Source organism: Hypanus sabinus, unplaced genomic scaffold, assembly GCF_030144855.1.
Source record: "Hypanus sabinus isolate sHypSab1 unplaced genomic scaffold, sHypSab1.hap1 scaffold_325, whole genome shotgun sequence".
NCBI classification, from domain to species: Eukaryota; Metazoa; Chordata; class Chondrichthyes; order Myliobatiformes; family Dasyatidae; genus Hypanus; species Hypanus sabinus.
This window is the reverse complement of record NW_026781232.1, coordinates 486420-510148: the sequence shown is the minus strand read 5'-3', so window position 1 is coordinate 510148 and position 23729 is coordinate 486420. Positions and strand designations below refer to the sequence as shown.

At 43.3% G+C, this 23729-nt stretch overlaps 1 pseudogene; it reads left to right on the top strand.

Moving 5' to 3' along the window:
* Nucleotides 1–860: 860 nt before the first annotated feature.
* LOC132388444 (lysozyme g-like) overlaps nucleotides 861–23729 on the top strand; it is a 50223-nt pseudogene continuing 27354 nt past the window's right edge.

Below are 23729 nucleotides of genomic sequence, written 5' to 3'. Positions count from 1 at the left end.
GATGCCGCCCATAACATGTGACGGAAGAAACAACAGAACAAAGCTTGTTTCGAGGTGCGAACAGAACTGCGGGAATCGGAATTAGGACAGAAGGTTATGATCTCATTATATCAGCCCAGCCCGCTGACATCTTCACGATCTGTAGGGACGTACGACGTTGCTGACATAGTAAGTCCACCAGTATATTGAATCCAGACCGTTCCGAACACGTTGGGTTGGAAACATATTTAACCCATTCAAACCCCTTGGAGGTCGTCATTGTAGTCGAGTAGCTAATTTCCAGAAAGCTTGTTGTCAATTGGACCAGGATGAGATGATACTCTTAGATTTATGTTTCAGGTAATTGACGTTGATGTGGATACAAGGCGTTAAAGTTAGCTATAGTAGGACCATTCATAACGTCAGAATGTTTGGTATCAAGGGATATTTGGCTGGTGGATTCAGAACTGACGCCTCCTTAAGGCAATGGATAGTTGTGGATGGAGCGTTTTCTCCCTGGATGTCACTGGTCAGTGGAGTACTGCGGAGATCTGTTCTGAGACCCAAGGCTTTCTGTGTTTTTATGAATGATTTGGATAAGGAAGTGGAAGGGTGACTTATGGTATTTGCCGTGATGAGAAGGCTGGCGCAATTATGGAGAGTAGAGACGGTTGCCATCGATTTCCAACAGGTCAGTGACAGTCCGCAGAGCAGCGCTGAGAGGTTATAGGTGGAGTTAAACACGAAAAGGTACGAAATGATTCACTTTCGAAGGATAAATTGGAAGGCAAAGGTGATACTTTCTCGAGTCAATCGAGGGCCGCGCATTAGTTCGAGCTCCACAATGGAAACAGAGTGGCGAGATTTTCTCCAATAAGGAGATGGCCGCTCATCGCTACGAGTGCCACAAAAGGTAGGGAGTGCTGCACTGCAAGAGCAGAATGAGGTGTGATTGAAAGGTGAGCTTGAACAGATCCACTGTTCTGCACGTAATATAGTGCCGCTGAAAAGGCCATTTCCCTGAAAGTAAACCTGGAGAGAGAAAAAAATACAATATCGGGGCAAATAGTAGAACAGCCTGGGAACCTGCGGAAAGTTCACAGAATGTAATTATTACAGTTTTTCAAACAGAGAATGGATGGAAAAATAGTGGAGAGTGGTGGCAGATTTGACAATATATTTAACTTTCTCACGAATATGGGGTTGTCAAGGCTTTCACTGGTAGAGGTCAGGTTCCTCCCAAACGGCCCGTGTGTGCGTTGGAAAACACTGCTCTTCAACCTGTCCACAGTCCTCGCTAATTTCACGAAGACACGTTCCCTTATTGACCGCAGGGCTTTGGAATATCGCTGTGGATCTTTAAAAGCTTTGGGAGGAACATAAGTGCAGTCTTATTGTATTACATGTCAGCTGTCATTGTCAATTCCATCACTCAAACCGCCCGGAATGACTTGAATGAAAGAAAGAAAAGAATGAACGAATGTTCCCCTTCGATAATGTGTAATTTAAAAGCAAGGAAAAAATAAAAATATCCAATTTAAATAGTTGAAGCCAGGTATGATGGAAAATAACATGGAAAATTCACATCATATTTTGTTTTAAAACAAATGGATAGCGATATCCTTTGAGGAATCAATTTCATGACACGGTGACAGAGTGCGTATAAATAGTATAAGGTAAGTATTTGTGCAGTTGGTTGTTATTAATGTCTCTAACGTTATAGCCAAGCTAATTACCTCAGGGAACTGTTCTCACCTCAATAAATGTCTGCTAAACCGATCACCAGTCCATTTGAGCAGCTGAAACGTTCCATACAACCGAACGCCGCTTCTGACGGAATATGGGATATCCGGCGATTTACTACATCGCGGCCATTTTCTATCCCACACTTGTAGCGGTTGGTATCCCCGGTAAGATGCTGGAACTGGTTACTTTATGTACGGTACCGAAATCTTGCTGTTACTCTGCTAAGGTATCCGCACTATTACTAAGCACAGATGCTACCTTCGGCTGCAACGTGTTTCCGGAAAGGAGGATTTAAGAGGATTGTTACATCTTCATTTTCCGCACTTTGATCGAAGTTATTAATTTTCTTTTGTCAAACACGTTGTTTCCAATATTCACAATGTTTCATAATTTCACCTCGCTAGGCTTTCTGAAGTGATGCTGGTCTCTGCTTTTCTAGGTCCGAGCCTCTATCAGTGTAGGCAATTTGACCTTAAAACACCGTGGCAGCTTATTTAAATGACCGTCCATTTTATTTTCGACAATTAGGTTTGTTCTTCTGTACGTAAGTGAGAACTCGTGCTTTACATCTCATTGATTCCTCTTTGACACCGCTACAAATAATCCTGTCAGATCTTTCACCTCTAATAATGGAAATGGTGTTGTTTACTGTGGCGATGGACTGTTTTCCCGTAAGTGAGCCGTGGAACTCGGATGCCTCGCTTTAAGCTGTGGGAAGGTGACGAACCCACTGACAGTCACATCCGTCATTGTCCTCCAGCCGGGGTGCTGAGACCGAGAGCTCACACACTATATTCACCATTTTAACTTCCAAAGAAATCATATCCTGCGTAGCATTGGGATAAAAATGGGGGCATTCGGGGAACTGCTGCGGACGATATTTCTATTTTGTTTGCAAATTTCTTGAAGTTAACTTAATAGCGATTGTGATCCAGTCTCAGGGAAAATGCGGAAACTCCAAATGCATCACCCGTTACCTGGTTGCAATGGCAACAGCAGATCTGATGGTGGTGATTGTTGTAGCTTCAGTGGAACAGACATACAATATCTTCATTTAATCTATTTATATTTCTATTTTTTCAATTTCTGTTAGTTAATTTAACGGCGATTGTGATCCTATCTCGGGGAAAGTGCGGACTCTCCAAATGCATCACCCGTTACCTGGTTGGAATGGCAACAGCGGATCTGATGGTGGTTATCGTTTTTGCTTTAGTGGAACAGACCAACAGTATCTACATTTATTCCAAATCCCTGCTCATCACTCCTGTATGCGCTCTGATATTTGTAATTAGGGTGATAACGAGGGACTGTTCTGTTTGGTTTACGGTCAGTTTTACCTTCGATCGTTTTATCGCAATATGTTGTCAAAAGCTGCGGGAGAGATATTGCACTGAGAGAACCGCAACAGTGCTTATCGTGACGGTGGTTATAGTGAGCTTCGGGCGATGTTGCCCGTTATACTTTTCCATTGAACCTTACGTCATCATTGACAACACGCCGTGGCGGTGCACCACTACATATGAATACGTTACTTCACCCCTCTGGAGAGGATACGAATTACTGGAGAGTATTTTTACACCATTGCTACCAATCGGCTTAATCCTGGCGTTCAACGGGTTAACTGTAAGACATATCGTTGTGGCAAATAGAGTTCGCAGAAAGCTTCGGAACAGCAGCGACAATCAGAAAGATGCCGAGGTGAAAAAACGCAGAAAATCTATGATATTGTTATTTTCTATATCAGGTAATTTCATATTACTTTGGATGCCCTATGTAGCTTGTTCCCTGAAATGGCAAGTACAAAATTATTTTTACGAGGACAAATACTTGAGTTCCCCGATATACATCCTACAACAATTTGGGAACATGTTGCAAATTCTCAGCATGTGCACCAATACGTGTATCTATACACTGACACAAAGGAAATTCAGAGATGAGCTGAGGAATGGAATGAAGTATGTGTTTACATTAAATGGCCATCTGTGTAGATAACGCCCGTGTCTAATGGCAATTCAGCGGAGTTTTTCAAATAAAGCCGTTTTACAAGGAACAGATTTGGCAAGTATGTACTAAATTCAAACAACCATCCGCCTGGTCATCCGGGAATTACAGAATTGGTGGAAGATTGCTGACTTCATACTGTTCTGGTAGGTAGCGATACAAATGTTCACTGCTGCTGGCGTGCTTGTTACTTTGGTTCAAGTATAGTCCAAACTATCACAGGCACTCGACTGTCACAAGGGCAGGAATGGCTGCAGGACTTCCCGTGCTTTAGATGTTCAAAAATGGACAGGGTCGTGTAAAAGAGTGTAAATGGGAGTGCGATGGCAAATCAGGGATAGTATCGCAGATGCTGAAAGGGAGGAAAACGTATAGCATTCGTTTGTTAATAGACTGTGAGACAAACACTGAGACATAGAGTGCCATTTGGAGTGTTATATACAGCCTCCACCAGATTATCAATAAAAACGCAACAGCGAGGAACCGATCGGGAAGCGGGACCTGGCCATGTGCCCTGTTATTGGCACGGGCAACTTTACCTCCACGGGAGGTAAATAATGATGTGTGGCATAATTTCTCAGTTATGTCCAGGAAGGATTCATGTCACTATCAAGGCACACTAGCGGACAGTTCATACTGGATCTAATATTAGAAAATGAAACGGACCAGGCGACAGATCACTCCGCGGGTCAGCTTTTCAGAACGAAAGGGCAAAACTCCCCGACATTAGTGAGAACTAGTGAGCATGCAATACATTTAATTGGGGATTTGAGAATTATGATGCTACCCGGCACGAACTTGGGAAGGTAAATTAGGAAAAGATGTAAATTGGGAAATGCGCAACAGGTATCTGGATATTGTTGAGGGAACACTGACATGGGTTTCAGTATAGGCTTGTCTCTTTGACGTACGGAAAGGAAGGTAGGTAAAGTAACCGTGGGAAACAACAAAATTGGGATTATTGAAAGGAAAAAAGAAAGATATTTAAGAATTAGGAAGAAGGGATCTGATAGGGTTATGGCGAGTCACAATGCACACAAAGAAGAATTTACAAATGGACTTAGAAAAATTAGAAGATGTCTTCAAAAGGCCTTGGCGAGTTGTCCTGTGAAGAACAGGAGGAGAGTGTAGAGTGTGTGGGCAGATCAGAGAAAAGCTTGGGTCCGGAGTCCAAGGGGGCAGTGAAGCTCCTTACTGAATACATTGATGAGTGTGAACACAGCGAAAAAAGGCAGATACGCCAGATCATGTCGACGTTGAGAAGGAGGATGCGCTGGAAACCTGGAAATCATTATGGTAGATGAGATCCATATACCGGAAGGGATAAAGTCCAGGTAACTTTGAAACGCGAGCGATGATATTGCTGAGCTTTTGGACAGGATATTTGTGTCTTCTCTGCCCACTGAAGTAGAAGCAGAACTAGGTGACTAGGGGTGGAAAATGTTATCCATTTGTTGACTAAAGGTAATAGGGATAGTTCTTGGAATTTTAGACCAAGGAGTCTTATATCTGTGGTGGGTAAACTACGGGAGAAGATTATTGAAGGAGGAATTTATCAGTATTTGAAGAAACGTAGTCTGACTACGAAGAGACAACATGGCTTCTTGTCCTTTATGAGACAGATTGAGTTATTTGAAAAAGTGAAAATGAAACGAACAGATGAATCACAACAGTCAAAGGGTGTATTAATTTTGGTCAGGCGTTTTATCAGTTGAGTTCCTTAAAGCAGACTCATTCAGAAAGTCAGGAGGCTTGGAATCCGGGGAAACCTGGCTGCTTTGATTCAGAATTCGTTTACTCACAGAAGGCGGATGATGTAGTAGATAGAGTGAATTCCGGCTGGAAGGCAGCGGGCAGCAGTGTTCCGCAAGGAGTGTTGAAATTCCCGTACACTTTACAAATATGTTTGCAGTCTCCGTTACAGTGCTCCAAGAAATAGGGTTGATGGAAATAACAGATTTAATCTGACCACCCAACAGCAGCAGAGCAATTAATAGAATTAGATCTGACGACATAAGCAAATCGCTGAGCTATTGACTGCACCGTCACGTTAACTAAACTGACCTGCAATTTACGTATTACAGAGCAGATGCAATAATGACTTTAAAGCAATATTTTCCAATGGAGCCCTACAACTTAAAACCAGCATTTCAAAAAGTGTTCAGCTGCAGCTTCTGGTGCTTAGTAAAAGTACCGGCCAATTCGAAATTTCCAATTTAAGCACAAATTAATTTACCCGAATGCCAGTTTACCACTGAATCGTGGTTTTATCTTATTGGGTGTAGATTCGCTCATATTGCGATCCATCTAACCCTGAATCCACATGGCCGGTGTGGAATCGGTGTCTTCCTCTGAAATCAATAATAAATCAAACATAGAAAACTACACAAACTAAATTTCAGCGACGCCAAAGCAAATATACGGGCTCACGCTTGTCTTCCTTCAAAAGCATCGCAGGCAATTGGAGAATGCAGAATAAATTTCCTGAGCCTACATCTTCTAAAGCCACAACCATCCATTTTACTCAGTCGCCATGCTTCAGTGTGATCAAGGGCAGAAGGATAGTACAGTATCAACGACTTTCTAGATTGGTCAGTGCAGTGAGTCACTAAAGTTCTAACCCAGACATACAGTCAGACAGCCAGAGGAAACTACTGCACAGAAACAGGATCTCCAGCCCGTTAGGCCCGTGAAGAATTATGTAAACTGCCTACTCCCATCGATCAGCACCCGGACCATGGCAATGCATCTCTCTCGCTTCCATGTACTTATCCAATCATCTCTTAAACTTTGACATCGGAATCTCAATTACCCTTTGAGTTGACACCACTGTCTACACTCTGAGGACCCTCTGGGTGAAGAAATTTCTCCTCATGTTTCCCTTAAACATTTCAGATTTCACCCTTCACCCATGATTTCTTGTTGTATTCTCGCCCACCATCAGCGGAGAAAGCTTACTTGCATTTACACTCGCTATACGACTCATAATTTTGTATGTCTCCATCAAATCTTCCCGCATGGAAAAAATTGCTGACATATGTAATCTTTCGTTTTAATTCAAAACATCCAATTCCCGCAATAGCCGTGTAATATATTTATTTTTTATGTATTGTTCCAAACTTAGCTACATCTGTCCTGCAGGTACTTAAGCCACACCGCAACAATTTTCCAAATTAGGCTTCAATAAAGTCTTAAGCAACATCAGGATAACATCCCACCTCCTGTACTCAGTACTTTGGTCCATGAAGGCCAAAGTGCGGAAAACTATTTTTACTACCCTCTCTAACGGTGCCGCAACGGTCATTGAATTTCCGACGTGCCTTCTCAGATTCTTTATCCGATAGTACTCCTCGGTGCCCTATTTGTCATTGAGTCAGACCAACCTTGGCTGGTCCGGCCAAATTGCAGCATTTAAATATTTGCCTGTTTTAAATCCGATCTGCCAGTTCGGCAATTTGCTGATCAAGTTCACACAATTGTTATCCAGATCACTGATATAGATAACAAACAACAACGGACACGGCAACGATCCCTAGGGCACTACACTTGTCACAAATCCTCAGTCAGAGAGACAACCATCTATTATCACACTTTGGCTTCCCCAACATATCCAATGGCGAATCCAATTTACTACCACATCTGAAAGCCAAGCGACTGAACCTTGTCGAGCATTATCCCACAGGGGAACCCTACTAATTCCTGGCTGAAGACCCTGTAGACGGGATCCACGGCCTTGCCTTCAACACCACTCTGTAAGAATAGTTAGACTTGACTTACTACCTAGTGGCTCATACTGACTATCGCTAATGTTCTTGTTTGTTCAAGTACTTCACTTCCGACACCATGACCAGTGTAGTCTGAACACCGAGGACAAATCCTTATCCATATACATGACGAGTCCCTTCCAAGCAGAACTATCGATTTCATCCAGCGGTCGGCACTGACATTTATGGCCGATTGTTCTTAAATTCTCTTGCAATACTATCAAGCGCATTGAGAGTAGTCTGGAAAATGAAGGTGTCGTAACTTTAAATGATTAATCGATTAGACCTAAAGAGTAAGTGCACTGGATAGAGCACAGAACGTAGAATATTGCAGCTCTGTACAGCCGTTCGTCTCACGAGCTTCTGAAAGCCTTTCAACTAATTTCGGTTCAACCTAACACATCACTTCTTTATCTGAATAAGAATCGGAACCATATTTGATACCATAGGCCGACGTGGTGAAATTTGTTCACATCATGGTAGCACTACGATGAAATGCAGGAGAACGGAATATAGAGGAAAACAAAACAGAGTTGCAGGTGGCAGAGGGGAATTAACTGTTTCTGAATCGCTGAGCGTGAGCTTTCAGGCGTCTGTATCTCCTTCCCGATGCTAACACTGTGTAGAGGGCGTGCCCTGCTGAGGGGCAAATTTAGACATGGACGCCTCTGTTACAAGAATCATCCCATATAATAATGATCAGTGAGGTACAGATTAACTGTATTTACCGATGAGTTACATTGATTATTTCAACTAACACGCACGTAGATTCACACGTTATCTACCTGTGTGCACCCTGCCAGAACCCCTGACATTCCATGAACAGTCAATAAAGAAATAAATAAGTAAAACCCGGGGAAGGAGTCTACGCTGGTCAATCGTTCCTCGTGATCCCGATTTTAACTTTCCCGTGCGGTCCTGCTGACCAGCGTTTGTTGGTCTCTGGCTGCCGGAGAGTTATCGCCCCTGATTATTTGGAGATCCTGAGTTTTATACCGTTCCTCATCAAATGAAATATTGGATCTCCAACCACTTGGCTCAAGGTCACCTGACCTAGCTGGGTCACCTTCTTACTTGTCATTGTACAGGGCTACAATCACCATTGTTTCATAGCTCTGCCCACGCCTAGAGTATTTCTATCTTTTCATCCTGACAGGTCCAAACCCGTTAAATGAAGCAACCCAGTCAGAGTCTATCAAGACTATAGATTCCTTGTTTGGTAGGCCTGGCATTTTACATAAGAAGTAGCTACTCCCCTGAAAATGGTCTCAGGATTATTGCTCTGATTAGTTTGTCCCAGAGTCAAGATCAGTTCAGAGTCACAACCCTTCAAATAACAAATGGCGACCTGTTTGAGAATGGTCTCACGTTTAGCAGATCATTGCCTGAAGCTTCCTGTGTCCACATTCAGTTGCTCTGATTCGATTATTCCAGAGCAAGAATCAGTTCATTGTCCACAAAATCGGCGGAAACAGGTGTTTACAGAAATACGGAGTGATGTTGGGTTTGGAAGGGTTTTTACAGATGGCAAGGGGTATCAGGCCACTTCTCCACCAATGTGGAAATGTTGTTTACTTGTAGTATCAAATGGATTTTTTGTTTGTAACAGATTGAAACGTGTATGCTATCGGAGTGTTTTGCTGATTATGTCCGTGCAACATTATGCTAAGTGAGCCTGAGGACCTGACTGCACACAGTAGTCCCTACACTGTATTTCATCTGCCATTTTATTGCCTGCTCTCCAAACCTGTCTAAGCCCTTCTGCAGACACACTAGTTTTCTCTAAGCTGCCTGTTCGGCACCAACTTTCTGATCAACTGCAAAGCCGGTCAGCAACCCATCAATTCTGTCATCCATATCGTTGATTTTAACAAAAACAGAAGCGATCTCATTACCGACCCCAGTGAATCGCCAGTCGTTATCGGTAGCAAACAGAATAGGCTCGCTTTGTTCTAACTCCTTGCCTCCTTCCAGTAAACCAATCTGCGATCAATGCACCTTTCCAGTAATAACATGAACTGTGATCTTGTTAGGCAGTCTCATGTGCAGCACGTCTTTAAAATCCATCTGAATATCCAAGAGAACAACATCCACTGCCTCTCCTTTGGATTTGTCAGGCAATATACACGCTGATGAAAATCATGCTGATTTCGGCCTAATTTAGCATGCGCCAAGTACCCCGAAAAATTATCCTAAATGGAATCCAACCACTGAGGGTAGACGAACAGACCTATAATTTCTTTTCTTCTGCCCCTCTCTGCCTTATTAAAGAATGGTGTGAGATTTGCAACTTCCTATTTCCCCAGAAACATTTCAAAATCGAGACACTCTTGAAAGATCATTACTCATTCTTTAAGAGAAACATAAGGGGGAAATTCTTCACCCAGAGCCGGTGAGAATGTAGAATGGGCTGCCAGAGCATGTGGCAGAATCGATTTCAACATTTCAGAGAAGTTTGTAAGGGCAGATGGATGAATGGAAATGAATGGCAATGGTCCTGGCGGAGGATGCTGGAACCAGGCAGATTAATGGCTTGGCACAGACTAGACTGGCCGAACGGCATTTTCTTGAGTTATAATGTTCCATGACTCTAATGCCTTCACAAAAACTTCAATTACCTCTTTTGAACCCTGGGGTGTACATCAGCCTTCCGGGAGTCTTATCTACCTAACCAAACTCTCATTAGTAATGGCATCTATAGTCATTTGTGTCCATGATACTCTTGAATTATGGTTCTGGTTTAGAAAAAAAAACATTATAAGTCAGAGTAAAAGTGTAGGGGAGGAAGAATAACAAGGATGTACTTCATCGGTGAAACTGGGAGATGGTGGGTGTTAATTAATAAAAAAAAACCTGAGGATACATTTTTCTTAACGAAACCAGAATTCAGCAATGCATGTCTTCATGTGTAAAACTCATACGAAATACTCTCCAATAAACTTAAATAAGCACACAATCCAGAAAAATGAGGAAGTGGTCACGATGGAAGTTCAAGTGAATTACTCATGTCTCTGCATAGAATACTATCCCAGCGATTTGATCAGACACGTTCCTAGCAAACTGAGAAATTAGTGTGGTTCGCGATGGTTGTATCTCAATTTAAACCAGCACAAGCTAAGAAACAACGAAAATATAATAATAATTATCATAGGTCGACAAGCCCTCTATAGACACTCGATCACCCCATCCTCATCAAAGGGAAAAAATAATTAATTAGTAGAACTATATTCTAAAGATAGAAACATGAACTTTAAATAGGATAAGTGCAGAGCAAAATTATGGAAGTTAGAATAGAAATGGTAGAATATGAAACAGATCAGCAAGATACAATACAACTGTGGGATGAGTATGAAAGATAAGATCAAAAGACGTTGGAGCAGTGTTAGGTTACGGAGTCTGCTCCGCCAGTTCGTCATGGCTGATCCAATTCTTTTCTCAGCCCTAATCTCCGCTTTCTCCCTGTATCCCTTCGTGTCAGGAATCTATCAAACTCTGTTTCAAAGTCTTGACCTTCACGCTGCCTGTGGCAACGAATTCCACAGCTTCACCACACTCTGACTAATTTCATCAACGTTCCAATTGGACGGCGCTGTGTTCAGAAACTTTCTCCTCTGCTCCTAGACTCTCCCACTATAGGACGCATCTCCTCCACACCCAGCCATCGGGGACATTAGTCAGGGTTAAATTATATCACCTATCAAATTATGACCTCAGGATTGGAAAGCAAGGATCAGACATGGCTGTAAATTTACTAAGTAGCCGGGGACAGACTGAACAATGGAATTGGGAGAAATAGAAACGTCTGCAGAAGGTCTGCAGTAGTTTTAAAGGAAACCCCAAGCCATTGTAGATGTATGTGAAGAAAACGATGACTAGAGTGAGTGTAGGACCGGTCGGGATAGAAGATGAAACAAGCCTCTGAAGTCCAGGGAAGAAGGGCAGGTCCTGAATGAAGACTCTAGTTCAGTATTCACCAATGGGAGAGACATTTGTCAGGACAGCCTTAAACGGCCGGATGTGGGACAACATATAGAGGTTAAAAGAGAGGATGTGCTGGAACTTTTGAAAAGAAATCATTAGAACAGGTAAGTCCACGAATGTTTGGGAGAAACCCTGGGTGACTGCGGGAAACTGAGTACTACTTCAGTGACGGGCAAATTATCGGAGAATATTCTTAGAAAAAGGATTTACGAGAACCTGGAGAAACATTACCTGGTTTGAGAGAATCAGTATAGCTTTGTGAGGGGCAGATCATGTCTCAAGAGCCTGGTTCAATTCAGTGAGGGTGTGACGGTTATACTGACGGTTATCCATGGTAGGAGCTTTCGGAAGGCTTGGCATCCTAGGAAAGTCGTCTTGTGGATTCACAACTGACGCGCAAAAAGGAAGAGGGTAGTTGTGGATGGAGCGTTTTCTCCCTGGATATAGGTGAAGATTCTGCAGAGATCTGCGCTGAGACTGCCGGATTTCTGTGCTTTAAAAATGATGTGAATAAGGAAGTGGAAGGGTAAGTGAGTGAATTTGCAATGATGCGGAATTTGGTTGAAACATGGATAGTGTGGAAGGTTATCAAAGATTACACCAGTACAATGACTGGACGACGGAGAGCTGCTCTGAAAAGTTACAGATGGAGATCGACCATTACGATCGACGTTACGGAGTGATTCACTTTGGAGGGATGAATTTGAAGTCAGAGGTGATACTTCTTCGTGTCAAACGAGAGCCGTACATTAGTAACAGATCTACAATGGAATCAGAGCGGTGACACTTTCTACAATAAGCCGAGGCACGGTCGTCGGTACGAGTATCACAATAGGCACGGAGCGGTGCACTGCAGGAGCAGGAAGAAGTGTGATTGACAGGTGAGCTTTAACACTTCCGCTGTTCTAAACAGACTCATAGTGACGCTCGAAAGGCAATATAAATAACAGTAAATCAGGAGAAAAAAATTACAACTTTGTGGCAAATAGTACAACAACCTGGGAACCTGCGGATAGTTCACAGATTTCACTTGGTACGTCTGTTCAAACAGCGAATGGATGGAGAAAGAGCGGTAGAAATGTGACAGGTTTGAGAATAACCTTAAAGTTAAACAGACGGCATCTCCCGTCACGGGTATGGGGTGGTCAAGTCTTTCACTGGCAGGGGTCAGGTTCGTGTCAAACAGCACATATTGTTCTTCAAACTGTCAACAGCCCTCCCTAATTTTCCGAATACACGCTCCGTTTTTTTTTCTCGCAAGTCCCTGGAATATCGCTGTGGATCTTTTAATGTCTTTGGAGGAACGTAAGTGCAGTGTGTTTTATCGTAATGTATGTCAGCTGTCACTGTGATTTCCATCATTCCAAACGCCCGGAATGGCTGGAAGGCACGAAAGAAGTGATGAACGATTGTTCCGCTTTAATAAAAGAGTGTTCTCTATTCCCCAGCCAGGACAAACTCCTTCCTTCAATTTCAGAAGCGAATGTGCTCAGTCAAATCTTACAAAATAAATCGACTACATGATGAATGCCTACTTTAAAAGCAACACAGATATAAAAATGTCCTATTTCAATATCTGAAGCCAGGTATCATGAAAAATAACATGAAAATACGCACATTATAAATTGTTCTAAAGTAAATAGATTTCAGTATCCCTTGAGGAGCAAAATTCACGATACTGCGAGAGAGTGAGTATAAATAGTTTAACGTAAGTGTTTGTGTAGTTGGTTGTTTACTAATACCCCTGACGTGATAGCCACGCTGATTACCTCAGTGGAATTGTTCTCACCTCAACAAAATTCTGCGAAACCGATCCCCAGACCATCTGAGCAGCTGAAACTTTCCATACAACTGAACGCTGCTTCTGACGGAATATGGGATATCCGGCGATTTACTAAATCCCGGCTACTTTCTATCCCACACTTGGTGTCCCTGGTAAAATGCCAGAGCTGGTTACTTTATGTATGGTGTCGTCGTTACTACGCTGCGGTATCCGCACTGTTACTAAGCACAAATGCTACCGTCGGCTGAAACGTGTTTCCGGAATTGAGTATTCCAGCATCTGATTGTTTTATTTTCATTTTCGTACTTTGATCGAAGTGATTTTTTGTTTGTCAATTACGTTCGTGCCGTTATTGAAATTGTTTCATAATTTCACCTGGCTAGGCTTTCTGAACTGACGCTGGTCTCTGCTTTTCTAGGTCCGAGTTTCTCTCAGTGTAGACTCTTCGACCGTATAACAACGTGGCAGATTATTTAAATGATGGTCCGGTCTGTTTTCGACACGTAGTTCTATACTTACATGAGTCAGGATAAAATGTGTTTTGTATCTTTTGATTCCACTTTTCACCGCTGCAAACAATCCCGTCAGTATTACACCTTTAATAATTGAAATGGTCTTTACGTGAGTCGTGGAACAGATTATTTTCTCTGAACTGTGGGAAGGTCGCCAATGCACTGACATTCACATGCGTCATTGTCGTGCAGCCGGAGTGCAGCGATGGAGACCGCACACTTTGGACTCCCACTATCCTCTTCCAAACAGAGCATATCCATGGAGGTTTTCAGAGAGTTGCTGCTGACAATATTTCTATTTGCTTCCCAATTTCTTGAGGTTAATTTACCTGCAATTGTGATCCTATCTCGGGGAAAATGCGGACTCTCCAAATGCATCACCCGTTACCTGGTTGGAATGGCCTCAGCGGATCTGATGGTGGTTATCGTTGTTGCTTTAGTGGAACAGACCAACAATATCTACATGTATTCAAGATCCCTGCTTATCACTCCTGTATGCGCTCTAACACCTGTATTTGGGAGGGTAGCGACGGACTGTTCTGTTTGTTTCACGGTCAGTTTTACTTTCGATCGCTTCATCGCAATATGTTGTTGAAAGCTGCGGGAACGATACTGCACTGAGAGAACAGCAACGGCAGTTATCGTGACCCTGGTTATAGTGAGCTGCGGGAGATGTGTCCCGTTATACTTTGCCATTGAACCTTACGTCATCATTGACGACACGCCGTGGCGGCGCACCGCCATATCTGAATACGCTACTTCACCGATGTGGAGAGGAAACGCAATACTGGACAGTATTTTAGCATCATTGCTACCAATTGGCTTAATCCTGGTGTTTAATGTTTAATGTAAGGTTTATCTCTGTGGCAAATAGAGTCCGCAGAAGGCTTTGGCACAGCAGCGACAATCAGAAAGATGCCGAGGTGGAAAACCTCAGAAAATCGATGATTTTGTTGTTTTCTATATCAGCAAATTTTATATTATTTTGGATGCCTTATGTAGTTCATTCCCTGAAATAGCAAGTGCAAAACTATTTTTACAAGGACATATATTTGCGTTCTCCGGTATACATCCTACAACAATGTGCGAACATGTTGCAAGTTATCAGTACCAATACTAGCATCTATGCACTGACAAAGAGGAAATTCAGGGAAGAGCTGAGGAAAAGAATGACGTATGTGTTTCCATTAAATGGTCATCTGTGTAGATAACGCCCGCGTCTAATGATAATACCGCTGAGGTTTCAAATAAAGCTGTATTACAATGAACAGGATCGGCAAATACGTCTTGAATTCAAACAGTCATATGCCTGGTCGTCCGGAAAATGCAGAATTGGCGGACGATTCTTGACTTCATACAGTTCAGGTCGCTAACAATACAAACGTTTAGTGCTGCTGGCGTGATTGTTACTTTGGTTGAAGTTTGTTCCAAACTAACACAAACACCCGACTGTCACAAGAGCAGGGATGGCTTCAGGACTTTCTGTGTTTAAGGGTCGGGCAAAAGGTAGAGGGAGTGCGATGGCAAACCAGGGATAGTATCGCAGATGCAGAAAGGGAGGACAACGTGGAGCGTTCGTTTATTAATGGAATGCGAGACGAACACCGAAGCATGAAGGGCGCGAACTCACTATGTGGAGTATTCTGTCAAGCCGTCCACCAGTTTAACAAAATAAAAAATGCAACAGGAACAGTGGGAACCGATCGGGAAGCGGAACCTGGACATGTGCCATGCTAGTAGAACGGAGAACTAAAACTTCCCTTATATTCATTGCATCTCCTCATGGTAAGAGGTTTAGGTATGGCATAATTGCTCAGTTGTGTCCAAGAATGATTCATATCAGTATCAGAAGGCAGGCGGGCTAGCGAACAGTCCGTACTGTATCTAATATTAGAAAAGGAAACCTGTCAAGTGACAGATCTCTCCACTGGTCAGCAGTTCAGAACGATGGGGTAGAAATCGCCGAGATTTTCCTTGCACAGGGATAGGAGCAGGGTGCATGGAAGTGGGGGTCTGCAATGTATGTTGATACCTGGCAGCAACCTAGGAACGTAAATACGGAAATGACGTACTCAGGGAAAGGGGAAAGAGATATGTGGAGATTGTTTAGGGAGCACTGACATGGGGCTCAGTAAGGGCTTGCCTCATTGACGCAGGGAAAGGATGACAGTGTAAAGTAACCCTGGCTGACAAGAATATTGGAACAGCTCGCCAAGAGGAAGAAAAAAACGATATTTGAGGTTTAGGACGAAAGGATCGGGTAGCGTTATAGCGAGTCAAGGTGCAGACAGGAAATAATTTAACAATGGAATTAGAAGAGGTAGAATGGGACTTGAGAATGTCTTGACGAGTTGCACTAAGGTAAGTGATGAACAAGAGGACGACGAGGGAGAGTGTGGGAAAGGAGTAGTGAAAGGAGTAAAAAGGAGTAAATAGTGGAGGAGTAAAGGCGGCAGTGAAGCTCCTCACTGAAAATATTGATGAATGTGAACACAGCTTCAGAAGGCAGATATGCACGGAAACGCCGACGCTAAGATAGAAGATGCGCTGGAAACTTGGAAAAATTATGATAGAAGATTTCCCGTTGCCGTAAGGGATATAGTCCAGGTGAATTGGGAAAGTGAGCGAAGACATTGCTGAGCTTTTGGGCAGTGTATTTGCGTCTTCGCGGGCCACGGAAGTAGAACTGGAAGAGTGGAGGTTGGCAAATGTCATTCCTTTGTTCAAGACAGATAATAGGGATACTCCTTGGAATTATAGACCAGTGGGTCGTATGTCTGTAGAGTGTAAACTATTGGAGAAGATTATCAGAGAGGACATTCATGAGTATTTGGAGAAACGTAGTCTGGCTACCGACAGTCATCACGGCGTGTTCTCCTTTATAACCAGATTGAAATATTTGAACAAGTGGAAATAAAAGAAACAGATGAATCTGAACAGTCTACTTGTGTGCATTAATTTTGGTCAGGCGTTTGATCAGTTCCCCATAGTAGATTAATTCAGAAATTTAGGAGACATGGGATCTACGGAAATCAAGCTGCGTTGACTTAGGATTGGCTTACTATCAGAAGGCAGATGATAAGAAAATATTTTAGGCAGCACTTGCATAGGGTTCTGGAGAAGTGAAGGAAACATGTTATACTAGATGATATGGGTCATCTAGTCTAAAGAAAACAATAAGCTAACAAGGTTTAGAAAGCTAAGATCGGACACGGCTGTAGAGTTACAAGGCTGCCAGGGACGAACTGAAGAATGGAATTAGGAGAACTTGAAACCTCTGCAGAAGGCCTAAATTAGGATTAAGGAAAACCCCACGACATTCTAGTGAGAGTAGGACCGGTCAGGGATAGAGATGAAACATACGGCTTTTTTTTTTTTTTGGTGCAGGTGCGACAGGTTCTTAAGGAGGACATTACTTCAAATTTCACCAGTAGATGAGATCCTGATGTTAGTGGAGACAGTTTCAAATGGGCGTATGTGCAACAACAGGACGAGGCTAAAAAAAGATGTGGATGTACAAGTTCTTTTGAACATACAGATAAGTAAGTCCTTATGGGAGGTTGCGAGAAACAGGTTACTGTGGGAAGTGGATGAGGATATTGCTGCGCCCTTGGTAATTACCTCTGAGTTATTACTGCCGAACATGTAGTATCAGGGGACCTACTTCAGTGTTGGGCAAATTATTGGAGAACATTTTTAGAAACCGAATTTGCGAGGTTTGTGAGAACCGGATTTGAGTGAGTCAGAATGGCTTTGGGAGAGGCAGGTCATAGCTCACTGCCTGGTTCAATTCTGTGAGGATGTGACAATGCACAATGTTAAAGGTAGAAAAGTTGATCTGGTATAAATAGATCTTAATAAGGCATTTGATACGGTTAACCACGGTAAGACCGTTCATAGCGTCAGAAGGCTTGTAATCCAGGGAGAGCTGATTGGTGGCTTCAGGACTGACGCCCACAGGAGGCAGACTGTAGTTGCGGATGGAGCGTTTTCTCCCTGGATGTCGGTGACCGGTGGAGTCCTGCAGAGATCAGTTTGAGACCGCTGGCTTTCAGTGTTTTTATGAATGATTTGGATGAGGAGGCAGAAGCGTGGTTTATTGTATTTGCAATGATGTGGAGGTTGGTGCTATAATGAATAGTATAGAACGTTGTCACGGATTACAACAGGACAGTGACAAGACACAGAGCACTGAGAAGTTACAGTGGAGTTCAACCCGAAAGGTACGAAGTGATTCTCTTTGACAGAATGGATTTGAAGGCAGAGGCATTACTTGATCGAGTCAACTGGGAGCCGCACATGAGTACGAGTTCAACAATGGAAACAGAGTGATGAGACTCTCTCCAATAAGGCGAGGGACGCGCATCAATACTAGACCACAATAGGCACGGAGTGGTACACTGCAAGAGCAGAAGGCAGTGTGATTGACAGGTGAGTTTGACCACATCCGCTGCTCTGCACATACTTAGAGTGATAACTGTCTTATGGAAACAGGTTGAGTGAACTCGGCCTTTACTCCTTGGAGCGACAGAAAATGAGATGTGACCAGATAGAGGTGTATAAGATGATGAGATGCATTGATCGTGCGGATAGTCGCTTTTCCCCAGGGCTGAAATGTCTGCCACAAGAGTGCATAGGTTTAACGTGCTTGGAACTAGGTACAATGGAGATGTCAGGGGTTATTTTTTACAGAGAGCGGTGAGTGCGTGGAATGGGCTGCCGGCAACAATGGTAGAAGCTGATACCATAGGGTATTTTAAATCTTTTGGAAAGGTACATGGGAGCTTAGAAAAATAGACGGCTATGCGTAACCCTAGTAATTTCTAAAGTACGGACATATTCGGCACAATCTTGTGGGCCGAAGGGACTGTATTGTGCTGTAGGCTTTCTATGTTTCCATGTTTCTATGAAAGACAATATACCTGAAAGCAATTCAGGGGAAAAAAAGACAACTTCGTGGCAAATATTAGAACAGCCTGAAAAACTGAGGCATGCTCACAGATTTTGCTCGTTACTTTTGTTCAAACAGAGAATGGATGCGAAATGGTGGTGGAATTGTGGCAGGTTTGAGAATGTCTTTAAAGTTAGGTAGACTGCATGGCACGTCACGGGTGTGGAGTGGTCAAGACATTGACCGGCAGAGGCCAGGTCCCTGCCAAACGCACCATGTGTGCGCTGGAAAACATTGTTCTTCAAGCTGTTCACAGTCTTCGCTAATTTCCCGAGGGCACGTTCCCTTTTTGACCACAGGTCTCTGGAATATCGCTGTAGATCTTTGAGATTGGTGGGAGGAATATATTGCAGTCTATTTTATTGTAACACATGATAGCTGTCACTGTGATTTGCATCACTCAAACCGGCCGAGATGATTGGAACGAAGGGAAAAAAAAGAATGAACGAATGTTCCCCTTTAATAAAGAAGTGTTCTCCATTCCCTCGCCAGGACAAACTCCTCCCCTCAATTTCAGAAGCGAATGTTCTCCGTCAAAAGTTACAAAATAAATCGACTTCAAGATGAAAGCCCACTTTAAAAGCAACAGAGATATAAAAATTATCCTATTTAAATAGCTGAAGCCAGGTTTCACGGAAAATAACATGGAAAATTCACATCATATTTTGTTTAAAAGTACATGGATTGTAATATCCCTTGAGGAGTCAAACTAATCACACGGTACCAGAGCGAGTATAAATAGTTTACCGTAAGAGTTTGTGCAGTTGGTTGTCACTAATTCCCCTGACGTGATAGCCACGCTGATTACCTCAGTGGAATTACTCTCTCCTCAATAAAAATCTGCGAAACCGATCCCCAGTCCATCTGAGCAGCTGAAACGTTCCGTACAACTGAAATCTGCTTCTGACGGAATATGGGATATCCGGCGATTTATTACATCGCGGCCGTTTACTATCCCACACTGGTAGCGGTTGGTGTCCCCGGTAAGATGCCGGATCTGGTTACTTTATGTATGGTGATGTCGATTTGCTGTTTCTCTGATGCGGTATCCGCACTGTTACTAAGCACAGATGCCACCATCGTCTGAAACGAGTTTCTGGAATGGAGGATTCAGGCATCTGATGGTTTTACTTCCATTTTCTATACTTCGATCGTAGTATATTCTTCTTTTGTCAATTAAGTTAGTGCCGGTGTTGTCGCTGTTTCATAATTTCACTTCGCTAGGCTTTCTGAAGTGATGCTGGTCTCTGCTTTTCTAGGGCCGAGTCTCTATCAGTGCAGACACCTCGACCTTATAACAACGTGGCGGCATATTTCCGACACTGAGATCTGTTCTGCTGTATGTCAGTAAATGGGAGCTCGTGCTTTGTATCTCCTTGATGCCACTTTGTCACCGCTACAAATAATCCCGTCAGATCTTTCACCTCTAATAAAGCAAATGCTGTTGTTTACTGTGGCTACCGATTGTTTTACCGTACGTGAGTCGTGGATCTCCGTTGCCTCGCTTTAAACTGTCGGAAGGTGACGAACTCGCTGACACTCACATCCGTCATTCTCCTCCAGCCGGAGCGCAGCGACCGAGACCGCACACACTGGATTCCCGCTTTCCACTTCCAAACCAACCACACACTGCAAAGCATCTGAAGAATGGGAGCATTCGGAGAACTGCTGCTGACCATATTTCTATTTTATTCCTAATTTCTTGCAGTTAATTTAACGGCAATTGTGATCCTATCTCGGGGAAAATGCGGACTCTCCAAATGCATCAGCCATTACCTGGTTGGAATGGCGACAGCGGATCTGATGGTGGTTATCATTGTTGCTTTGGTGGAACAGACCAACAATATCTACATTTATTCCAGATCCCTGCTCATTACTCCTGTCTGCGCTCTGACACTTGTACTTAGGGTCTTAACAACAGACTGTTCTGTTTGGTTCACGGTCAGTTTTACCTTCGATCGCTTCATCGCAATATGTTGCCGAAAGCTGCGGGAACGATATTGCACCGAGAGAACAGCTACGGCGGTTATCCTGACCGTGGTTATAGTGAGCTGCGGGAGAAGTGTCCCGTTATACTTTGCCCTTCAACCTTACGTTATACTTGACAACACGCCGTGGCGGTGCACCGGCTCATATGAATACGTTACTTTACCCGTGTGGAGGGGATACGAATTACTGGACAGTATTTTAACACCATTGCTTCCAATCGGCTTAATTCTAGTGTTTAACGTGTTAACGGTAAGACATATTGTTGTGGTAAACAAAGTCCGCAGAAGGCTTCGGCACAGCAGCGACAATCAGAAAGATGCCGAGGTGGAAAAACGCAGAAAATCGATGATTTTGTTGTTTCCTATATCAGCTAATTTCATATTATTTTGGATGCCCTATGTAGCCCACTCTCTGAAATGGCAGGCGCAAAACTATTTTTACCTGGACAGATATTTAAATTCCCCGGTATACATCCTACAACAATTTGGGTTCATGTTGCAAATGCTTAGCGTGTGCACCAATACTTGTATCTATACACTGACACAAAGGAAATTCAGGGAAGAGCTAAGGAATGGAATGATGTATGTGTTTACATTAAAGGGGCATCTGTGTAGATAACGCCCGCGTCTAATGATAATCCAGCGAAGTTTTCAAATAAAGCAGTTTTACAATTTTTACAAGGTTTGGCAAATAAGTCAAAAGTTCAAGCAATCAAATACCTGGTCATCTGGAAGTTGCAGAATTGGCGGAAGATTGCTGACTTTATACGGTACAGGTGGGTAGCAATACAAACGTTCAATGCTGCTGGCGTGATTGTAACAATGGTTGAAGTATGTTCCAAACTATCACAGACACTCGACTGTCACAAGCGCAGGGATATCTGCAGGAATTTCGGTGTTCTAGATTTTGAAAATGGACAGAGTAGGGTAACACAGTGTAAAGGGGGTGAGATGGCAAATCAGGAATAGTATCGCAGATGCAGAAAGGGCGAACTTGGAGCGTTGGTTTGTTAATGGGCTGTGAGACGAACAGAGGAACATGAAGGGCGAGGTTACCCCACTTGAGGTATTCTATACAGCCGCCCACCAGATTAACAAAAATAAAATGGCAACGGGAACAGTGAGGAATTCATCGGGAAGCGGAACTTGGACATCGGCTATGTTATTGGCACTGGTAACTGAAACTTCCATAGTATTCTTTGGCACCTCCTCAGGGAAAAACGTTTAGGTATGGCATAATTGCACAGATATGACCATGAAGGATTCATTTCACTTCATGAAAACAGGCGGACTCGCGAACAGTCCACACAGGACCTAATATTAGAAAAGGAAACGAATCGGCTGATAGATATCTCCGCGGGTCAGCATTTCAGAACGACAGGGCAGTACTCCGTGACATTCACTTTGCGCAGGGATAGAACAAGAGACCATGGGATGTATTTAATTGGGGGACTGCGATGTGTGCTGCTACGTGGTAGGAACTTGGGAACGTACACTGGGAAATGATGTACTCAGGGAAATGCACGACAGATACATGGAGATTGTTCAGGGAGCACTGACATGGGGTTCAATATAGGCTCTCTCATTGACGCAGGGAAAGAATGATAGCGTAAGCTAACCCTGGGTGACAGGAAAGTTGGAACAACTCATCAAGAGGAAGTAAAATAGGTACTTAAGGTTTTGGAGAAAGTATCAGGCAGGGTTACAGCGCGTCACAATGTAGACAGGAAAGTATTTAATAATGGACTTAGAAGAGTTAGAAGTCCTTGGAGAGTTGCACTGTGAAGAACAGTAGGAGGCTGGAGAGAGTGTGGGCAGATCAGAGATAAAGGAGGAAAACTTGTGTCTGGAGTCCAAGGAGACAGTGAAGCTCCTCACTGAATACAACGAAGAATGTGAACACAGCGGAAAAAAGGCAGATACGCCAGATGATGCCGACGCTCGAAAGAGGATGCGATGGATACTTGGAAAACTTTATGAAGATAATTCCCCCGTGCCGGAAGGGATATAGTCCAGGTCCTTTGCGAAGGCGAGCGAAGATATTGCTGAGCTTTTGGACAGGATATTTGTGTCTTTGCTGGCCGCGGAAGAATGACTAGTTGATTGGAGGGAGGTTGGCAAATGTTATTCATCTGTTGAAGAAGGATAATAGGTATATTTGTTGGAGTTATAGACAAGTGAGTCTGACGTCAGTAGTGGGTAAACAATTGGAGAAGATTATTGTAGACGGAATTTATGAGTATTTGGAGAAACGTTGTCTGGCTACTTGGAGTCAACGTGGCGTTTTGAAGGGCATGTCGTGCTTTATGGGCGAGATTGAGCAATTTGTAAAAGCTTCAAATAAAACAAACAGAAGAATCAGGACAGTGGATCTTGGTTGATTAATTTTGGTCAGGCGTTTGATGAGTTTCCCGCATTCAGAGAGTCAGGAGGCATGGGATCGAGGGGAAACTGGCTGCGTTGATTCAGAACTGGCTTACTCACAGATAATGTAGCAGATAAAGTGAATTCTGGCTGGGAAAACTATCCAGCACATTGTGTGTGATGATTGGATATCCAGGATCTGTCGACTTTTTTTCGTCTTTGTGCATCAGCAAATTGGCTATTCGGTCTTTTCTAAAGCGATGTTGTTCTGTATATTGTATCTCTGTTCGCATATGTATTTCCGTGTCCGTGTTTTTGTGTCTGGGAGTGGGAGGGAGTGGGTAAGTGTGTGTGTGTGTGTGTGTGTATGTGTGTGTGTGTGTGTGTGTGTGTGTGTGTGTGTGTGTGTGTGTGTGTGTGGGTGTGTGTGTGTGTGTGTGTGTGTGTGAGAGAGAGAGAGAGAGAGGAGAAAATACTAATTTGTGCACTGAGGGACAGTTCGAAATGGGAAACCGCAGGGGCAAGAGTTGGGGGTCGCTGGATTGGTGTTGGTGAACACCGTATACATATGTATAATTAGACAGCAAAGACCTGAACTTTGTAAATATGGCTGCTCCGTGACTAAACTCAGTCTTTGTTATCAGAGCTCCGGCATTATTT